General features: G+C 41.2%; 1 long non-coding RNA gene across 1 annotated transcript in view; it reads left to right on the top strand.

Annotated features, from left to right (window-relative positions):
- Positions 1 to 7501: 7501 nt before the first annotated feature.
- LOC119544689 overlaps positions 7502 to 18173 on the top strand; it is a 102396-nt gene continuing 91724 nt past the window's right edge. Inside the window, exon 1 of the long non-coding RNA XR_005218902.1 lies at positions 7502 to 7530. This is a non-coding gene — a long non-coding RNA (uncharacterized LOC119544689). The remainder of the gene's footprint in view (positions 7531 to 18173) is intronic.

The following is an 18173-nucleotide window of genomic DNA, read 5'->3' on the forward strand; positions in this document are numbered from 1 at the left end:
TGTTGCATTTGTAATTAGAGGCTGCAGCAGATGGTGAAGACTTATTTTAAAGTGATGTGTCTATTAAAATAAGCCACACTGCCAAATAATTGTTCCCTGCAACGGCATCTTTACGCCCCTGAAACACTCCGATTCTTTGTTGCTGTGAGGTTGATTACCGCAGCTGATTACATATGTGCACATGTTTGCTTGGAAATGTATCAGTGATATTTGATATGTGCAATACTTTATTTTAAAGTGTGTGTTATCACAATTATAGATAATGAAGCTTTCAATGAATTATTCAGTCACACTGTCTACAAAGGGAATGCACTGATTTCCCTTTTCAATAAAATTAGGCATGGATCTTTCTAAACTATTGAGGTTGATTCTCCCCACACAGTGGGAGAAGACTTGAATGGGGACTTGGAGGTTTCTGAGTATTGGAAGATTTCCTTACGCACATTATTGAAAAGAGCAGGTTTTTTAGAGTCCATGTAGTCATGGCTTGTCATGTTGAGTGGGAATGGAGGGAGCTAGGCACTGAGTCAGACCAGGTAAAAGTGGAGTAGAGTAGGCAGTTAAATTGATGGCATGGGTTAGAATAGTTTCCATTGTGATAGCAACCCTCCCCCTTCCCCCCAAATCTTAGTGGCTTAAAATGACAACGATTTAGTCCTTTCTGTGTATGTGTCTATCATGGATCATAATAGGGACTCTGCTTATCATAGTGTATGAGGTATCAAGCTGATGGAGGCTACATGTCAACATTGGCTTCCAGTCACCTCACCAGTAAGAAAAGAAGGTGGCGACTGCATCCCAGCTCTTAAAACTTCTTCTTGGAAGAGTCACATGACACTCCCACTCGTATTTAATTGGCCAAAGCAAGTCATATTGCTAAACCTAACATTGAGGGGGCAGACAGGTACAATCCTACCATGTACTTGGGAATATTTTGTGAACCACACTCATGACCACCTTATGGTGGTGTTTTGTTAAGGGCTCTGTACTCTTAAGATAGCTCCTCTACCCATCTGCTGTGACTACTCTTTTTCTTTTACTCTGTTCTGAAATAACCTCATTAGATTGACTCTTTTAGGGTCAACGGTGTTTCTAAAGACTTTTAGAAAAGGGTCCAGGTTACCTGGAAGGACAGAGAAGTCCTCCAGTCTAGCAGTTTCCAAACCATTCTTTTAAGAGATGTTAGTATAGAAATAAGGCCATGGTCAACTGAGTTTGGGAAATGCAGGGTAAGCCAAGTTATCCAAATTTCTTTATTTTTCAGAGCCTTTCGAATGTTAATGCGAATCTCTGTGGGCCACTCCAGAGGGCAGGATTTCACAGAATCTCTTTCTCAGGGAGCTCGCTGTCTTAGTTTCCCAGGCTGCTATGGCAAATACCACACAACAGATTGGGCTTAAAGAACAAGCATTTATTGGCTCATGGTTTTGGAAGCTAGAAGTCCAGAATCAAGGCATTGACAAGACCATGCTTTCTCCCAAAATCCAGTAGTGCCCTGGTGCTGCCTCACCACAATCCTTGGGGTTTCTTGGCTTGCACCCCCGTCATGTGGCGATGTCCTCGGTCTCCACCCCTGACTGCTCTTCTGGTTTCTGCTGGCCTTTGGCTCCTTCCTGTCTTCTCAGACTGTCTGAACTTCTTCTCCTTATAAAGGACTCTAGCAGTATGAACTAAGGCCAGCTCTGATTCGGTTGTGCTACAACTTAACTAAAAATAGCATCGTCAAAAGGTCCTTTTTACACAAGCTCCCATCCACAGGAACGAGGATTAAGATTGAAAACATGTCTTTCACTGGGGCACTTAACTGAACCTCCCACACTCCCATGGGATGGTGTTCTGTGGAATCCACTTTGAATAATGCTGCTCAGTGCCTGATTGTGCGTTTGGGCAGCATTTTAGATGGTTTTCCCTTGGAACGCAGAGAGCGCTTCCATAGCCACACCCTCTCTCCAGCCCTCACTCTCTCCTTAACCTGGACAAGTAGGAACATGATACTGATGGATGTGGGAGTGGGGGCAAGTTTTGTGATACGGAGGCTAAATCATATGCCCTAAATCACATGAATCAGTATGAGAGGGCTGAGCTCAGGCTGGCAGCACCAGGGTGAGGAGAGCTCTGTGCCATGATTTCAAACCCAAGAGACAATTATAGTCCTTTGCCACCATTAAATGAATTCATCTATGTAAAGCATTTAGAACAGTGGCAGGCACATGGTAAGCACTATGAAAATGTTTATTATTATTAGGCTATTTAAATAGTAACAAGGATAAAAATAGTTAACAGTTTTGGATACTTTATATTCACCAAGCACTGTGCTGAGTTTTTATATGGATGATCTCATTTGACTCTTAAAAAACCTTATGACATTAGCTACTATTATTATTCCTGTTTTATAAATAAGGAAACTAAGGTTCAGGTAGATTAACTAATTTATCCAAAGTCACACAGCTAATAAGAGGTAAATTTAGGATTAGATGCACTCACATGGTTTGACATTTTTTTGATGTTTCGTGGTATTTAAAGCACTTCTATATAGACTATACCATTTGTCCTCATAACAAACCTATTCTTTAGATACCATGTTCTCCATTTAGGAAATGGAATTTCAAAGAGTTATTGAATCTTCTTTTAAAAACAGGCATCTTGAGTTCTGGTCCATTCTTTTTCTATTATATGGCTTGTTTCTTCCCACTTTTTTTCTCTCATCCTACCCCTTTTTCTCTGATTTTATGTTCCTTTATCCTTGTATCCTACAATCTGGGTTTTCAGCATATGACTAAATAGGAAATAATTTCTTGGGATAGTCATAAAAAAGTCCAGAGGAGTATAGGTATAATTTCAAATGATGAATCTGGTCATCTGAACCAAAAACAAGCTAATGTAAATCATATTGCATTCCACGTAGTTATACATTTTTGCCCGATATGTTCTGTGTGTCAGGTCTTTGGGGTAGTCTAAGAATGTCACACATACATACACACATGCATGCACACACACACACACAACAACAACAAAAGATCCAGGCTACACAATGCCCTTAGGTAAGTACTGGGGAAGGCTTGAACAGCCATGGTCACTGTACCCATGCATCCTCTGCTCTCCTTCGTAACTTCCTCTTCATCACTTTTCTCAAGAAATGAAAATGGAGGGGAAGAAGGGACTAAGGGGCAAAGGGGACTGAGAAAAGGGAACCAGAGACGAGGGAAAAAGTAGTGTGAAAAGAAAGGGCTGTTGACCTCAACACAGTTCACTGAGTGGAATCCTAGCCCCCTTTCACCTCTGCAGGCTGACAGCGACTCGAAGGGTCCGTCTGAAGCCAGAGGGGAATGGCTTCACCACATTGTCCCATAGATGAAGGGTACCTGCAGCGAAATGGCAGGCAGCTGTCTTTTTGCACAAATGACAACATGAAAGGCAGAGGCCTGGAATTTCATAATTTGACACTAACTTTTAATGCAGGGTTAAGTGGCAGTTGTTCCCTGTGCTGGTGAGGAAATGTGTGTGCAAGGGGCAGGGCAGCGCCAGTGAGCATAGTAAAGCTGGAATGTTTGGGAAACTGAAGAGCCCGAATGCCTTACAGCTATGGCTCTTCAGCTTTCCATTTTTTTTTCCACTTGAATAATGAAATTGTTCTTTTGTAATAGACTGAACTATCTAAAGACAGGGAAAGTATTTTGAAAATGCTGCAATTGGAGTCCTGATTGAGCAGATGATGAGTTGAAGACAGTCCATGCATGTGTGTTTTTTTGTTTTTTGTTTTTTTTTTTTAGTTGACTGATGTATGATGAAATTATGCCTAATTTTGCATGCATTCTCCAAGTAGCTTCTTGGTCCCAGAAGACAAATGATGTTGGCTGATGGCTGTCTTAAAGTCTGTGAGGGTTCCTTGGGGGATCTATTTGTGGGTTCTCAGAATATCAATGCTTAGAATAGGAATGAATTGGCTATGTTCTGGGCACCGATGAATAACTTTGGGTATTATAACCCTCTTGTACCTTCGTGAATAGAACCAGCCAAATCATTAATCCAACTGAGAATACTGGGGTTGGTGGGACTTTTGCAAGAATGGTGGTAGCCTTCAGCCAGCCAGTATTCAGTAGCCATTGTACTTTCCCCTACAGATGATATGCCAGGATGGGTTCTCAGCTGACAAAGGAAGAAGGCAACAGGATATAACTGAATATATACGTTGAGTCTGAAGACCTTTATTTTAATTCTGGCTTTGCCAAATACACTATATATACCCTTGTGACAATTACTGATTATCTCTGATTTTGGTTGCTTGTCTGGAAAATCTGGAAATTGGTGAGATGATCTCTAAGGTTCTGTCTGGCTTTAAAATTCTATGACCCTAGGAATATGGTTCACCCATCAGTGAAAAGTCATTGATCTGACCTTGGAAAACATTTCATGCCTATTCATCTCTCTCCTTTAGTGGAGAATGATCAGAAAAAATGGTTTCTTCTTATAAATATGAATACGTTTCCTTGGAACCCCTCCTCCACTGCCTATAAACACCAAGTGGCCGAAATCCATTTGTACCTGAGACAAGTGATAAAAAGAAATTCTTCCATAAAGTGAACTCTTGAGATTGAGGTTGCCTTGTGAGTCACCTGCTTCCCCTCATTACTAAGAGGTTGGGAGGATGAAGGGTTGGTGAGCTTGAGAACCTTTCTCAGTTTTGTGCTGCTTTCCAAAGCAGCCCTGCTGGGAAATCACTGATCAGCACACACACAAAAGGATAAGTTTTTGGCTAATCTATACATCGTAAATTCCCCAGTGGTGCTCTGGCATCTGTGAGAATGAGGGTTGCTAGCTGGACACTCCTCAGGCTGAGTTATACTCACCATCTTTGTCACCAACCTTCCACCTGTGCCATATTTATTTCCCTTCACTGAAGCACTGAGTTTGATTTGGTTAACCCCCTAGCTGGTTCTGATCCACTCTCAGTCAGTCCCAAACCTCACTGGGGTCTGGACTGGTTTTGATGGGGTGCCAGGAATCCATTCCAAAAGACTCACACACTCTCTTGTTTCTCTTTGGAGCAAAGGGGTTAAGTCAGGAGGCATAGAATAAACAAATCTATGAGTGTGTCTCTTACTAGCCTCAGAATCCTATTTACCATACAACAGGCTTATTTTCTAGTTGGCCAGGACTTCTATCCCTGAAAAAAAAATTACAGGGATTAAGCAGGATTTCTTTGCTAGAACATATAGTGACTGTGCCTTTGGTGATCACGTACGTGTTCTTGATTTTCCTCAGTTTTGAATTAATATAATTTTATTTTTATCCAGAAAGATGATAGATGATTTGCTCAAAGTAAAAATAAAGAGGACCTAATTTTATATCGTTAGGTTACAAATAGGAAAATTTCCTTTTTTCAGACTGTATCACTAGATTCTGGTTTCAGAATTTGGGGTCCCTGGAACTATAGGGCAATGATGTCCCAATAGCCCAGAAAAGAGTTTCAGGTGGAATTTAAAAAAACAATCAAGAAGTGGTGAGCTCTAGCAACATGGTTTATGTGTCTCCATCAGAAACAGACCAAGATCAACAATGATGAAAACTCAAGTCACTTTGCTTCACTTATGTTTGGATTAGTTGCTGAAATCAGATGGTGAGCTTGATTGTTTGTTGAGCCTGTTATTTATTGGATCAGCTTGTTTCTGTGTGTCTCTGATCTAAACACCTAGGCCCAGCCAACCAGGCAGGGCATTTATGGGTTTACAATGAGCCAACCACAGGCAATGTTGGAGGCTGAGGAACCTTACAGCACAGTAAAGACGTGACTCTGCCTTGATGGGGTGTATGTGGGGTTACCCCATGATGAGGCTCATGATAATTCCGAATAAGATGGTCAAACAACACATCACAACACAACTCAGAGCCCCATGAATGGGCAACCAGTCAGGGGAGCTGGGTAGAGTTACTGCAGTTAGAGTGTGATGGGATTTTTTTCTGGAAAGGCTTCTTCCTAGAGATGAACTAGGGGTAGGCTTTGGAAGAAGAAAGGCTGCATTGCAGATCCATGGGTAGCTTCAGGAAGTCAGGCAGAGAAGAAAGGGATACAGCCCAGGCTGGAGCAGCCAGATTGGAGTACCTAGGTGGAGAATGGGAGCATCCATTCTGAAAGAAGTGAGGGCATTCAGGAAAGATTTGGAAGGGTAGAGGAAGATTATGAAACCTTGTGAAGGAGACATTCTTGAGGATCTGAAATCTATGATCAATTAAGAACTTGCTGAATCACTTTCTTGACTAAAAGATGGAGGAAAGGAGGGGAAGATGGGAAAAATATCTCCCAGCCATGAGAAAAACCAGATAAACCTAATAAAATTGGGCTCCTATTGGCACATTTTCTGTTCCTTGCCTCCCGGGTATGGATTTTAGTGTAAGGTCCTACTTTCCAATACTAAAATACTAATTCCTCTCTTCCTTCCTCACTTCTTTTACTAAGCCCTGCTTGGGGACTGGAACCAGCAGCCAGAGGCTCATTCTCGCTATGTGGATGTTGGTGGCAGACCACGAGTGGTGGCGGCAGGTTCTCCCACAACCCTCTCATCTCGATGCGCAGACCATCAGACACAGCCCTGATGAGCCTGAAGTCAACTGCCTGTCCCAGGGGCACGGCTACCTGCATTGACTTGCTCTGGAAGATTTCCTTTGTGTCCAACAAACTGATTCCCATGCCTGAACCAAGTCATCTGACTTTCCCTGCCAGGGCGTGTTTCATTTGTACTGACACAGGGAATGTGATTCCTGCCCTTTTGAGTAAACAGTTCTGTACAGTAAAGGGTGGGGCACAAATTTAAACACAAATGCCTGGGATCATGTTGTTTTCTCTAGCATCTGCTTTCCTAGGGTGAGCGCACTGCTTCCAATCAAGTCCACCTTCTTTGGAATACAGGGTTGGGTTAACATCTTTTCTGCTTCGCTGCAGCTGGGAATTCATCTCTTTTGGATGCCGTTTGGAGTCAGATGGAATCCCTTTAAGATCCCCAGATAAGATGTGTGAAGATATGTCAATTGTTAACCTACATTCAATTGATGCACTGATTTAATTTCTGTTTGCTCAAGAGGTACAGATAAAACCACTACCTACACCTCAATAATGTTGGAGCTAGTAGCAAAGTATATACCCTGTTTTCTACTTTTATAGATGGTTTTAACATTCAAACTATGAATGTGAATTATTTTTCTGTCTGACTCCTCTGGTGTAGGTTATTGTTATGCTAATTCAGGCCTATGTTTTCCAGGGCCTTATAACTATATAAATCTTGTGTTCCTTTGAACAAATTGGGTGGTTAATCCTTTAATCAGTTACTGAGAGATTACAAACACAGAGCTGAGGCCATACCTCTAAGCTCAGCAGTCTGAAGGTCATCATTGTTATTCATTTGGTGTTTCTCCTTTGTTATTCCTTTTTTCTTCTATTAAATAAGAAAGTCAGCCTAATCCTAGAGCAAGTACCTTCCTTGAAAGTAGAAAGATGGAACCTGGGAGGAGAAAATGGTCCTAATGGGTCAAAAATAGGTAAATAAAAACCCTCTGTTTATGGTTTCAGCCACCCCCATCCCCCATCCCCCACCCCTCCTTCTTTCCCTATCCTCTCCCTCTCAGGTGATGGTTAATTTCATGTGTCAGTTCAACTAGGTTATGGTGTCCAGTTGTTTGGTCAAGCAAATGCTGGCATGATTGTTGCTGTGAGAATGTTTTGTAGATGGATTAACATGGATAGTCAGTTGATTACACCTGTGGCTGGTTGCATCTACAATCAACAAGGGAGATTGCCCTCAGCAATGAGGGGAGTCTCCTCATCCGATCTGTTGGAGGTCTTATAGCCAGACTGAGGAGTTCAGAAGTCAGAAGGAATTTCTGCCTCTTCTTTAGCCAGCTAGATTCTCCTGGGGAATACAACTTCTCTGTCATCAGAGTTTCCAGTTTAAGGCCTGCTCTCTGGAGTTCAGATGTGCCAGATTTCAGAATCACCTTTTTAGAAGTTTCCAGCCTGTGACCTGCCCTAAGAAATTGCCAATCCCCCACGGTTTTGCTAGCCAATTCCTACAATAAATCTCTCAGTATCTCTATCATTGATTTACACCTCTCTTTCTCTCTCCAGCCCTCTCTCTCAGTTCTATTTCTCTGGAGAACCCTGACTGATATATTTGTTTCTCTCATATGTTTTCTGAGAACAGATATCTATCTCCAACAGGCTAACTGTATTAATCATTTTAGCTTCTCTGTTTTCTTGACAATGCATTTATACTTATTTTGTAAATAACCTTTTGTTAGCATAAACTGTTTTTTCCCAGCTTTTCCTTGAAAATATTAGTTAAGACTCCATCAATTTATCAGAAATAATAAAAATATTTGATTATTAATATTTCAAAATAAATCTTAAAAATTATATAATTATAGTAATAAAAAATTAAAAAATAAATCTAAACACCTTGTCACATATTGACAGCTGTTTCTGACTGTAAAAAGAAGAGGAGGTTTAAATTCATATGAACAGATAATGCTGACAATAGAAGCACAACGAGAGAATTTGCCCTCGGCTCTTCTCTGTGTGTGTGGAGATGCTGGCTTGAACCCTGCCCTTTCTAGATTGATGATGGATCAATTGCCAGTCAGGCTCCTGAACACTTGTCTTACCTCATTCATAGAAGATGCATCCTGATTTTGTTTACATTTATAAGGACTGTGTCCCTCTTTCTGCTACTCCACCTGACCAGAGGCCCCATTTCTTCCCAGGCCTCATTCAATAGAGCCCAGGAAGGTCCTTCGTCATGTGCTTGTCTAGTATAAACCCATGTGGAAACAGCATCAATGTAGTGTGACTGCCATTGTCCATCTGGACAAATGAAAACAAGGTGCAGAAATTAGAGGGAGTGATAGAAATCGAGATCCTGACCTCAAAGCAGAAAACGTCTCTGTAAACCTTCTCCCATGGTGTAAGTTAATGGAGCCAAATCAGAATGTGAAGCACCTGTGCAAGTCACAGACAAATGATGTTGTGTATCTTTGGGGTCCTGAGGGCTTCTTTTGCTATCTGAAATCCAGTGGCTCTGGTCACTCACACTGGGCCACCTGCTGTGATAATGACCCTTCCTTTGCAGGACTGATATTGAGCAGATATGGTGTTTATTGGACCTCTGAAATTTACGAAGGGAGGAAACTTGCTTAGAAAACAAAAATAGAAGTTCCCTATCTGAAAACTTATGTCAATTCCTTTAGGAATACAAATTCCTAATGATGATAATAGTAGTTGCCAAGTAATGAGCATCCACAACATTTACTAGTGAAAACTGGGCATTATGATGTACATTTTATGGAGAACACTGAGATTGGGACAAATTCAGTAAGTTAGTAATAGAGCGGGGATTCAAGTCCATATCCATTGACCACAGTGATTGGTTCAGCAATGGTCACATGACTTTAGGCAGGGCAATTAAAATTTTGGGGAATAACTAGAAAGAGAAGCTTTCTCCTGGGAATACTGAAAAATGGATATAAACCTGAACCTGTTGAGATAAACTCCTAAACTTGTCTAAGAATGAAACCAAGCAGAGATAAGCAATGAAGAAAATTGGATCTTTGAGGACACTTTTTCAGCATCTGGATACAGCTATGCCTGAATCCAATTCCCCAGTATTGTTCAGTTTAGTTACACGAACCAAAATATTCCTGTTTGTTTGTTTGTTTAAGCCTCTTAAATACAGTTTTCTGTCTTGAAACAGAAAACCTAAAGGGTCTTGACTATTCTACTTCCTTTGCCAAACCTTCTCTGAGCCCCCCAGGTAGACCCAAACATTTCTTCTACTTTTCCCTCACAACCTGAATCTGCCACAATTACCGCACCATCCCATTGGATGCGAGTGGCTTTTGCTGGTTTTTGCTCGTTTTACATATCTGTCCTTCACTAGACTCTAAATCCTGCTGGGCTGGATCATGCCTCCGTGTGTATGTATTTATTTCCTGCCTCTAGGCCCAGATTAACTTCAAAAATGCAAAGTAATCTCCAGGACTTAACAGGAAATGCTTTGTATGCATCAAGGTGCAGGTCTCCAACTTGGCTTTACAAAGTTTAATGTTTAAACAAATCACATGCAGATCTTGTCAAAAAGTAGACTCTGATTCGAAAAGTCTGGGGTGGGGCCAGAGACTTCTCATTCCTAATAAACTCTCTGATACTTCCTAATAAGCCCCTTGTATGGCAAAATACTGACCTGTGTCACTAGTTCTTTCCAGGAAGACTTCAGGTCAGAGCTCATGGGAACATTCTGATAATCTCTGACTTGTTGGGTAGTAGGGATGTCTTTTTCAAGATCTAAACCCAAACCTTGACTTTATTTCCACAGAGATTAACTTAATAAAATAAATTTGGAGCACGCAGAGCCATTATCTCCTTAGTCAGCTTTAGTCAGTCAATCAACAAGTACTTATCAAGCACTGGTTTTGAGCCTCATTCTTGGCAGAATATTATGACACAGGAAAGAAACATAGGACTATTTCAGTGGGACCACCTTTAGATTGGAGAGGAATGAGAGCTGATGATTTTAGGAGTGTTACCAAGGCATGCCATACCCCTATGTATCTTTTTCCTTCCCTATTAACTTGACAGTTTTTTTTTTTTTTTAATTTAGTGACATTGTCAGACAAGAGAAGGTTCTGGGGTCCGTCATCCATTTGTACCTTAATGCGAATTCGTTTACTCTGCTTTCCTTTCTCTTACCAGAAAGAGACCCACTGAATAAGGGAATGGGAATGTTTGCTCTCCCAACTGAGCTAATCCAAGAGCAAGAGGATAATTCTGGGGAGGGCAGGGGGTAGCTGTATAGGGTGGAATTGTTATTGCTAGATATCCATAGGAGGATAACGTATATGCAACCATATTGCTCAGTACAAATGGCACTCAAGATAAAATGGAGTCTACTTACTTTGAAATTTTATATTTGGACCCCAAGAATCATTGAATGCTAGTGATTGCAGGGAACTTTGTGATCCTTTGGTCCAATCCTATCACTTCATATAGTAGGACACTGTTCTAGTTTGCTAATGCTGCGGAATGCAAAACACCAGAGATGGATAGGCCTTTATAAAACGGGGGTTTATTTCACTACACAATTACAGTCTTAAGGCCATAAAGTGTCCAAGGTAACACATCAATAATCGGGTACCTTCACTGGAGGATGGCAAATAGCGTCCAGAAAACCTCTGTTAGCTGGGAAGGCACATGGCTGGCGTCTGCTCCAAAGTTCTGGTTTCAAAATGGCTTCTCCCAGGACATTCCTCTCTAGCAAGCTTGCTCCTCTTCAAATAACATCACTCACAGCTGCACTGCCATTCTGTCTCTTTGAGTCAGCATGTTTTATATGGCTCCACTGATCAAGGCCCACCCTGAATGGGTGGGGTCACACCTCCATGGGAGTATCCCACCAGAGTCACCGCCCACAGCTGGGTGGGGCACATTGCAAGCAAATCTAACCAGCACCAAAACGTCTGTCCCACAAGACCACAAAGATAATGGCAGTTGGGGGACACAATACATTCAAACTGGCACAGACACTGTAACCCAGATGGGAGCTGGACTTGCCCCAATGTTCTTCTAGTGCAGTGAGCGGCCCAATCCTCCAGTCAGAGTTCTTTTTGTAGGATGAGGGCAGTGGTGGCTTAGCAGGTGGCTAAGACCACATGCTCTGCTCTGGGTCTGACCTTTTGGGTTTGAATCCTACATCTTCATTTGCAGGTGGGCCTACAACACATTTTCTGGTCTCTCTGTGCCCCAGTTTCCTTCATTTATAAATTAGTGGCAGTAACCATCTCAAAGAGCTGTTGTGAAGATGAAATGAGATGATATGTGTAAAGCATTTAGAGCAGTGCTTTACCTGCAGCAGGTACCCAGCCAACGTAGACAGTTGTCATTGTTGTCATGACTATGTTCCCTTTCATGATGTGATTTTAGGGCTATTGATAAGGAACCCTCTGCTACATCCTAGCCCTAAATCCTAGAGTCTCCCCTATTACTTGACATTGCCTCATATTCTATGTTAGCTGTGCCATTCCTCTCCTCAAATGACTCAGATTACACAGTTGACAAGGAGGCTTAAAATTCCAATATCCCTGAAAGAGGTATCATTCTGGTTTGCTTCCATCCTACATTATAAAGGACAAATAGTGGTCCTTTTCTCAGGAACATGTTAGCAAGGAAGGAAGATCATGCATCTTTTGGGAGCCTGGAATGTCAGTGTGGTGGGGAAAGGCATAGGGATCAAAGGGGAAAGGGAGAAAGGAAGAGGATCGAGGGTACTTGAGGATGTTTGCACAAGCAACTTTAGGATCCATGATCCATTCTCTATCTTGTCCTCCCCTAATTCTTGCCCTTTAGCCCCTCATGTGGGCATTCTATATGTGGCCTATTTAGCCCACCGACCTCTGAAAGGCTGTTGAAACCTTCCCCCCATTGTGTAGGAGGGAAGGGGAGCTGTTAGAGTGACCCAACCCTGAGCATCCCAGGGAGTGATTGGCCCAGGACAGGGCTTCTCAGCTTTGGCACTGTTGACATTTTGGGATGGAAAATTCTTTATTTGTAGGGCCTGAGCTGTGCATTGATGGGTGTTTAGCAGAATCCTCTTTTCTGGGGTGTATAAGAGCTCCAAACCTCTCTCATAATGTGATGTGTGATGACATTCTATAATGAAATGTGTCAACAATTCATTTGAACCAATATTTTCCAAATGACCAACATGGGATGTTACAAAGTCATTTCTAAGGTTCCAGATTCCTCATTGCAACTGACTTTTAAGAAACTACCACTCATAGAGTTTTGGTGTAGCATCAGAGACTATCCACAATTATCTGAAAAGACTACTAATGTATTCCTCTTTCTCCAATTACACATCTGTGTAAGCTGGATTTTCTTCGTCTACTTTAATGAAAACAACATATTATAACTGATCAGATGCTGAAACAGATATGAAAATCCAGATCCAGCTGATTCTATTAAGGCAGACAATAAAGAGCATTGCAAACATGTAAAACCAAAGCCACCCTCCTCACTAAATTATTTGTTTTTGAAAATATAGCTATTTTTCCTAAAATTATGTTATGCAGACATATAGCAGGTTTATTGTTATTTTAAAATGAATTAGTTTATAAATATTTTTCAACTTTTTTCAATTAATTTCTAATGAGGTAAATATTGATAGATATAACCCACATAAACAAAAGCTCTTTGGAGTCCTTGATAATTTTTAAGAACATAAGCGGGTCCTGGGACTAAAACTTTTGAGAACCACTACTTTAAAACAATTCATCTCTTTGTTTCCTATCTCAAATGTATTATAAAACTGGCTTAAAAGTTGCTTAAATTTTAATTGACTAAATTCTAAACATTTTATTAAGTGCTTTATATTAAACATAATTATTGTTAACTCGGGGTGCTAGGTACAATTGTTATTCTCATTAATAGTCAAGAAAACAGGTTTAGAGAGGTTTAGAAACTTTCCCAGCATCACACAGCTATGGAATAGTATAGGAAAGCTTTTAATTTAGGCAGGTGACCCCAGAAATCTCATCCTTAACAATTTCACAACCCAGCTCAGCTGAAAAAGGAAAAAAAAATACAGAAAAATATTCCTTTCCTTGAACATACACCACTTTCCTTAGAAAGCAGTGGGTGTTATAGGTTTATTTAAACATCTTCATTGTGGTTCTGGTTATACTCCTTTATCTTCTCTTACAAGCACTTCTTCAGCTCTTCCATGTGAGCTGAAGCGGACTCCAGTTCTGAGGCTGCATCCTGGGAGAGGAAGATCCCAAGTGCACTTTAGTCCTTAATCTGCAGGTGCTGATCGGCTTTGTTTACTGATTGCCCAGTGATCTTGCTCCTTGGTTCCTTCTCAGCACAGTCTCCCAATCTCTTCCAAATGCGTATTTCTGTGTTCACCAGGGGATGCTCTGTACTCAGTCATGGCTGAGCCTGAATAAGCTCTTGGAGTGCAGGGATTTGATGGAGTGTGCATCTGGCTGCTAAGCCAGGCTTCGCGTGGAACACTGTACATCTCTCACTCCGGAAGCTTAGGCAGGAGACGTCTCCTTTGGGTCTTTCTGGAGCCGTCAGTCACATCCTGGGAACAGTCACACCCCGCGAACAGGAGCCACTGATGTCACCTGATAATCGACGATCCCCTTATCACAGCACTTTTATGTTGCAAAGATGTTTGGGGATGCCTTCACTGGGGACTCAGTTTGTGTGAAGGCAATCAACATTTCCAGAAGCACCATCTGGAAACCTCTCTCATAATTTGAATACTGTAAATATTTATTTAAGCATCACTCATTCCACTTTCCCCACCCTCGCTGCTATTTCAGAAGCAAGCAAATTGTTCAAGAGGCCGGGTTTTTACACATAGTATACATAAAATATACTCTGGACAGTGAGAGTATAAACATCTCTGCCCTGTAACTTAACTCTTAGTAGAAGCCCCCTCCTTTGTGACTGAGATGGCATTTCAGATTAGAAATGGAGATTTATGGCCAAAGCCACACAGTTAATAAATGGCTTTGGGATCGGACAGAACATGTTTCAAATCCCAAGCCAGAGAGGAGTCGTTTGTGCAATTTCAACATGTCGCTTCATGTCATCAAGACTTGATTTCCCTATCTGTAAAATGGAGTTAGGATTGTTGTGATGATTCAATAAAATAAGGAATTCTAAGTCCTGGGCACAGTGTCTGGCACATAATATGTGCTCAATAAATTTAGCTATAATGGTAATGATGTGGCTACTTGATATGGTCCCATTGTTTTTTAGTTCTCATGTGTTCCCATGGCCATTCCTTTGCCTGCCAGCCCCAGTGGGTGGTGAACACTCTGAGTTCAGTCAGTGGCGAGCACAATGCTTGATATTTGGGATATTAAATAAATGTTTGGATAAATAAATGAACAAATGAATGAATGATGAGGTGATTACAGGAGTTTTTAAATGATCAATGGATCTGTAAATTGAAGTTTTCTATGAATCTCAGAGGCTCAGATTGCCCGCTAAGTGTGAACAGTGTGGAACCAGATTAATGGAGGTCCTTGAGAAGGAAAGCAGCCTGAGGGTAAGGTTGCTAACTGACCCATGTGGGCATCTGTACACACATATTTCTGTCTCCGACTGAAGGGAAGCTTGTGTTAGAGGTCTACTGAAATGTCTCTGTATGTAGGTTGCTTTTGAACTAGATGATTTGTAGGAAATTGGGAAAATTCTTTTTATCCCCCAAACTATCCCAGATTGTCTAAGTTTCTGTCATTAGAGAATAATTCTTTTAGATTAAGTAGTGTGTAAGGGTAGTATAATGCAGTTAAAAAAAAAAAAGATGCACCTGTGTATTTCTTGATATTTAACAACATCAGTAGAGAAAATAAATGCATGGGTTGGTCTTTTTCCATTTAGCCATTCAGGGACCCAGGCTAAAGGAGGTTTACCAAATCACACCAGAGGTTGTCTCCTTCCAGTCAGCAGAATGAGGAAAAAGAGCATGGAGAAGCTGCAGAGGAGGTTTTTATGGGCCAGACTTAACAGTGATGCTTATCCCTTCTGTCCTCATTTCATTGGCCAGGATCCTTCACATGGCCACTGCCAACCGCAAGGGTGGGGGTAACCACTTTCCAGTAACAACTGTATGATACATCGAGAAGGACGTAAACACTTGGTGAGCCAGAAACAGTCTTGGCCATACCTTTTAGGAGTCACTACTTCTGGGAAGGGTGGTTTAATATAAATTAGTTTGTCCCCAGCAGAGGAAGGAGATCCCCACTAAGAAGGTTTTATCCCAGAAAAGACTAGGGAGAAAGGTTTGGAGACGCTAAAGCTGAGCAGTTCAGGCTCTGAGAAAGATAACTGGGATGGACCTATGGCCCTCTCAGGGTGAGCAAAGCAGTGCTTTAGGAAAGGGTGGGAGAAATGTAGAGCAGAGACGAAAGTCACCTAAGTCACAGTTTTGCTGAGGGCAAGAAATGGCTGCCCTCCAGAGGAACAAAATGGTTCTTGTGGGCAGCCTTTGCAGTAAAACGCTTATAAGCCATTTGGGGGCTCTTGCTCAGGTGCCACAGGCTGTGGAAGGAGAATAAGGACATGCATCCCCCCTCACTGCTTTTCTTCCTCTAAGGAGAGTCAGGCTCATTATGTCTCTAGGTAGATTTTATGGGTCTGGATTTGAGCCCAAAAGTTGCATGTGGTTTTCGAATACTTATTTTATCACACTTCACGATTACTTCCACAATGTGTGGCTAACATTTGAGTCTTTTCAGATTTAGTAGGGATATAAAAGGTTTAAATAAGCCCAATATCTGATGTGTCTGGGATTCCATTTCTTGCATGCACACTGTAAATAAAGGCTGATGAAAAACATTTTAGTTCCAAATCCTGCCACCCCAAATCCTACAAATATGCACATTAAAGCCCCATAATCCCATGAAAGCCTTTTTACTTGTAAATAACACTATCTTGTTTTCCATCTCAAATTTCTTCTCCTGTAATTACACAATATTTGGTTTCCCCTTTCTAGGCAATTCAAATTAAAACTTATTTCATTTCATAATTACAAACATTCATTTTGAGTAAAGATTAATCTGACAGGAATTTAGTTCCAGTGATATTGTAACCCAGACTTGTAATAGCAAAGCAATCCATCTCCTGACTAATGTCTTGGAATCTTTTAAAAGTCTACCCTGGCAAAATATTTGCATTTGGAAAGTTTTATCCTTTTCCCTGATATAAGATTGCTTTATTAAGAACACTGTGTAATTTGATTTTTTTAAAAAATAATGATTTAAATCAAAGACTTCAAGATATAAAAAACTTAAAGGGTGAGCCATTTCGCCCTCTTAGTTTTGGGTTATTTTATAACTCTCATGAGTAGGATGTCGCTTGGAAAATGTTACTAACTTAGTTTTCAACCATTTCCTGAAAAAGAAGAAAGAAAACATTCTTTGTATGGATATCATAATAGGTGATAATTTTGAAATATTAGATAAAATATATGTTATTAGTATTCTGAGTATAAATAGAGTAGAAAAAGAGCATGGCTGACTGGACATTTAGGAGTGGATAATTAATATCTAAGGAGACATGGCATTTACTAACTAGAAAACACTCTGAGAAAATGCCAAATGAACTGTTTGCAGGGAGATCACTATTTATCCATTGCAGTTTAAAAAACACTCCAAAATGTAGTGGTTTAAACCATTATTTACTATGATCTGTCACAGTTCTGGTTGTTGACGGGCTCAGCTGGGCAGTTCTCTCTTGTTAGAGTCCCTCTGTGTTCGCAGTTGAATGGAAGCTGTCTTAGTTTGCCAGGGCTGCTATTACAAATATCATAGACCAGTTGGCTTAAACAACAGGAATTTATTGTTTCACAGTTTTGAAGGCCACAAGTCCAAAATCAAGAAGGCAGAAGAATCAGGCTTTCCCTGACATCTGTAGTGTTCTGGTGGTGGCTTGTGGGCAATCTATAACTTGTCTCTGCCTCCATCACATGGGCAGGTGTCTCCTTTTGTCTCTTATAAGGACTCCAGTCATATTGGATTAAGGCCCAGCTTGATTCAGGTTGGCCTCACCTTAATTAATAGCATCCTCCATGATCCTCTTTACAAATGAATTCACATCCACAGGACCAGGGGTTGGGATCTGAATGTGTCTTTGTAGGAGACTTGATTCAAGCCATAACAACAGCCAAGATTGACACCATCTGAAGGCTTCATAATTCACATTTTTGGCTCCTGGGCTGGACCAGCTGGGGGATGGTCAGGCATCTCTTTCTCCAGTGGTCTCAAAACCTGGCTAGTTTGGGCTTTATATGTGGTGGGTAGTTTTCACCCAGAGTGAATGCTCCAAGAGACCAAGGGAGAAGCTACAAGGCTTTCCCTGACTTGGCTTTGAAAGTCATGCAGTGTCATTTCTGCCCAATTCTGCTGGCAGTAAGTGAGTCACAGGGACAGACCAGGTTCCAGGGTGGGGGGAGGGACTACCCCAGGTCATGAGTAGAGGGAAGTTCGGGTCATTGGGGATGTCTTTGCAAACTGCTTCCCACAATCATCAAGCAGTTGATTAATTTGCTTACTCAGGTCATTTTAGTGGGTGAAATGACCATACCAAATCAGCTGAGTGTTTGTATTCTGGATGA

This window comes from Choloepus didactylus, chromosome 9, assembly GCF_015220235.1.
Source record: "Choloepus didactylus isolate mChoDid1 chromosome 9, mChoDid1.pri, whole genome shotgun sequence".
Lineage (NCBI taxonomy): Eukaryota > Metazoa > Chordata > Mammalia > Pilosa > Megalonychidae > Choloepus > Choloepus didactylus.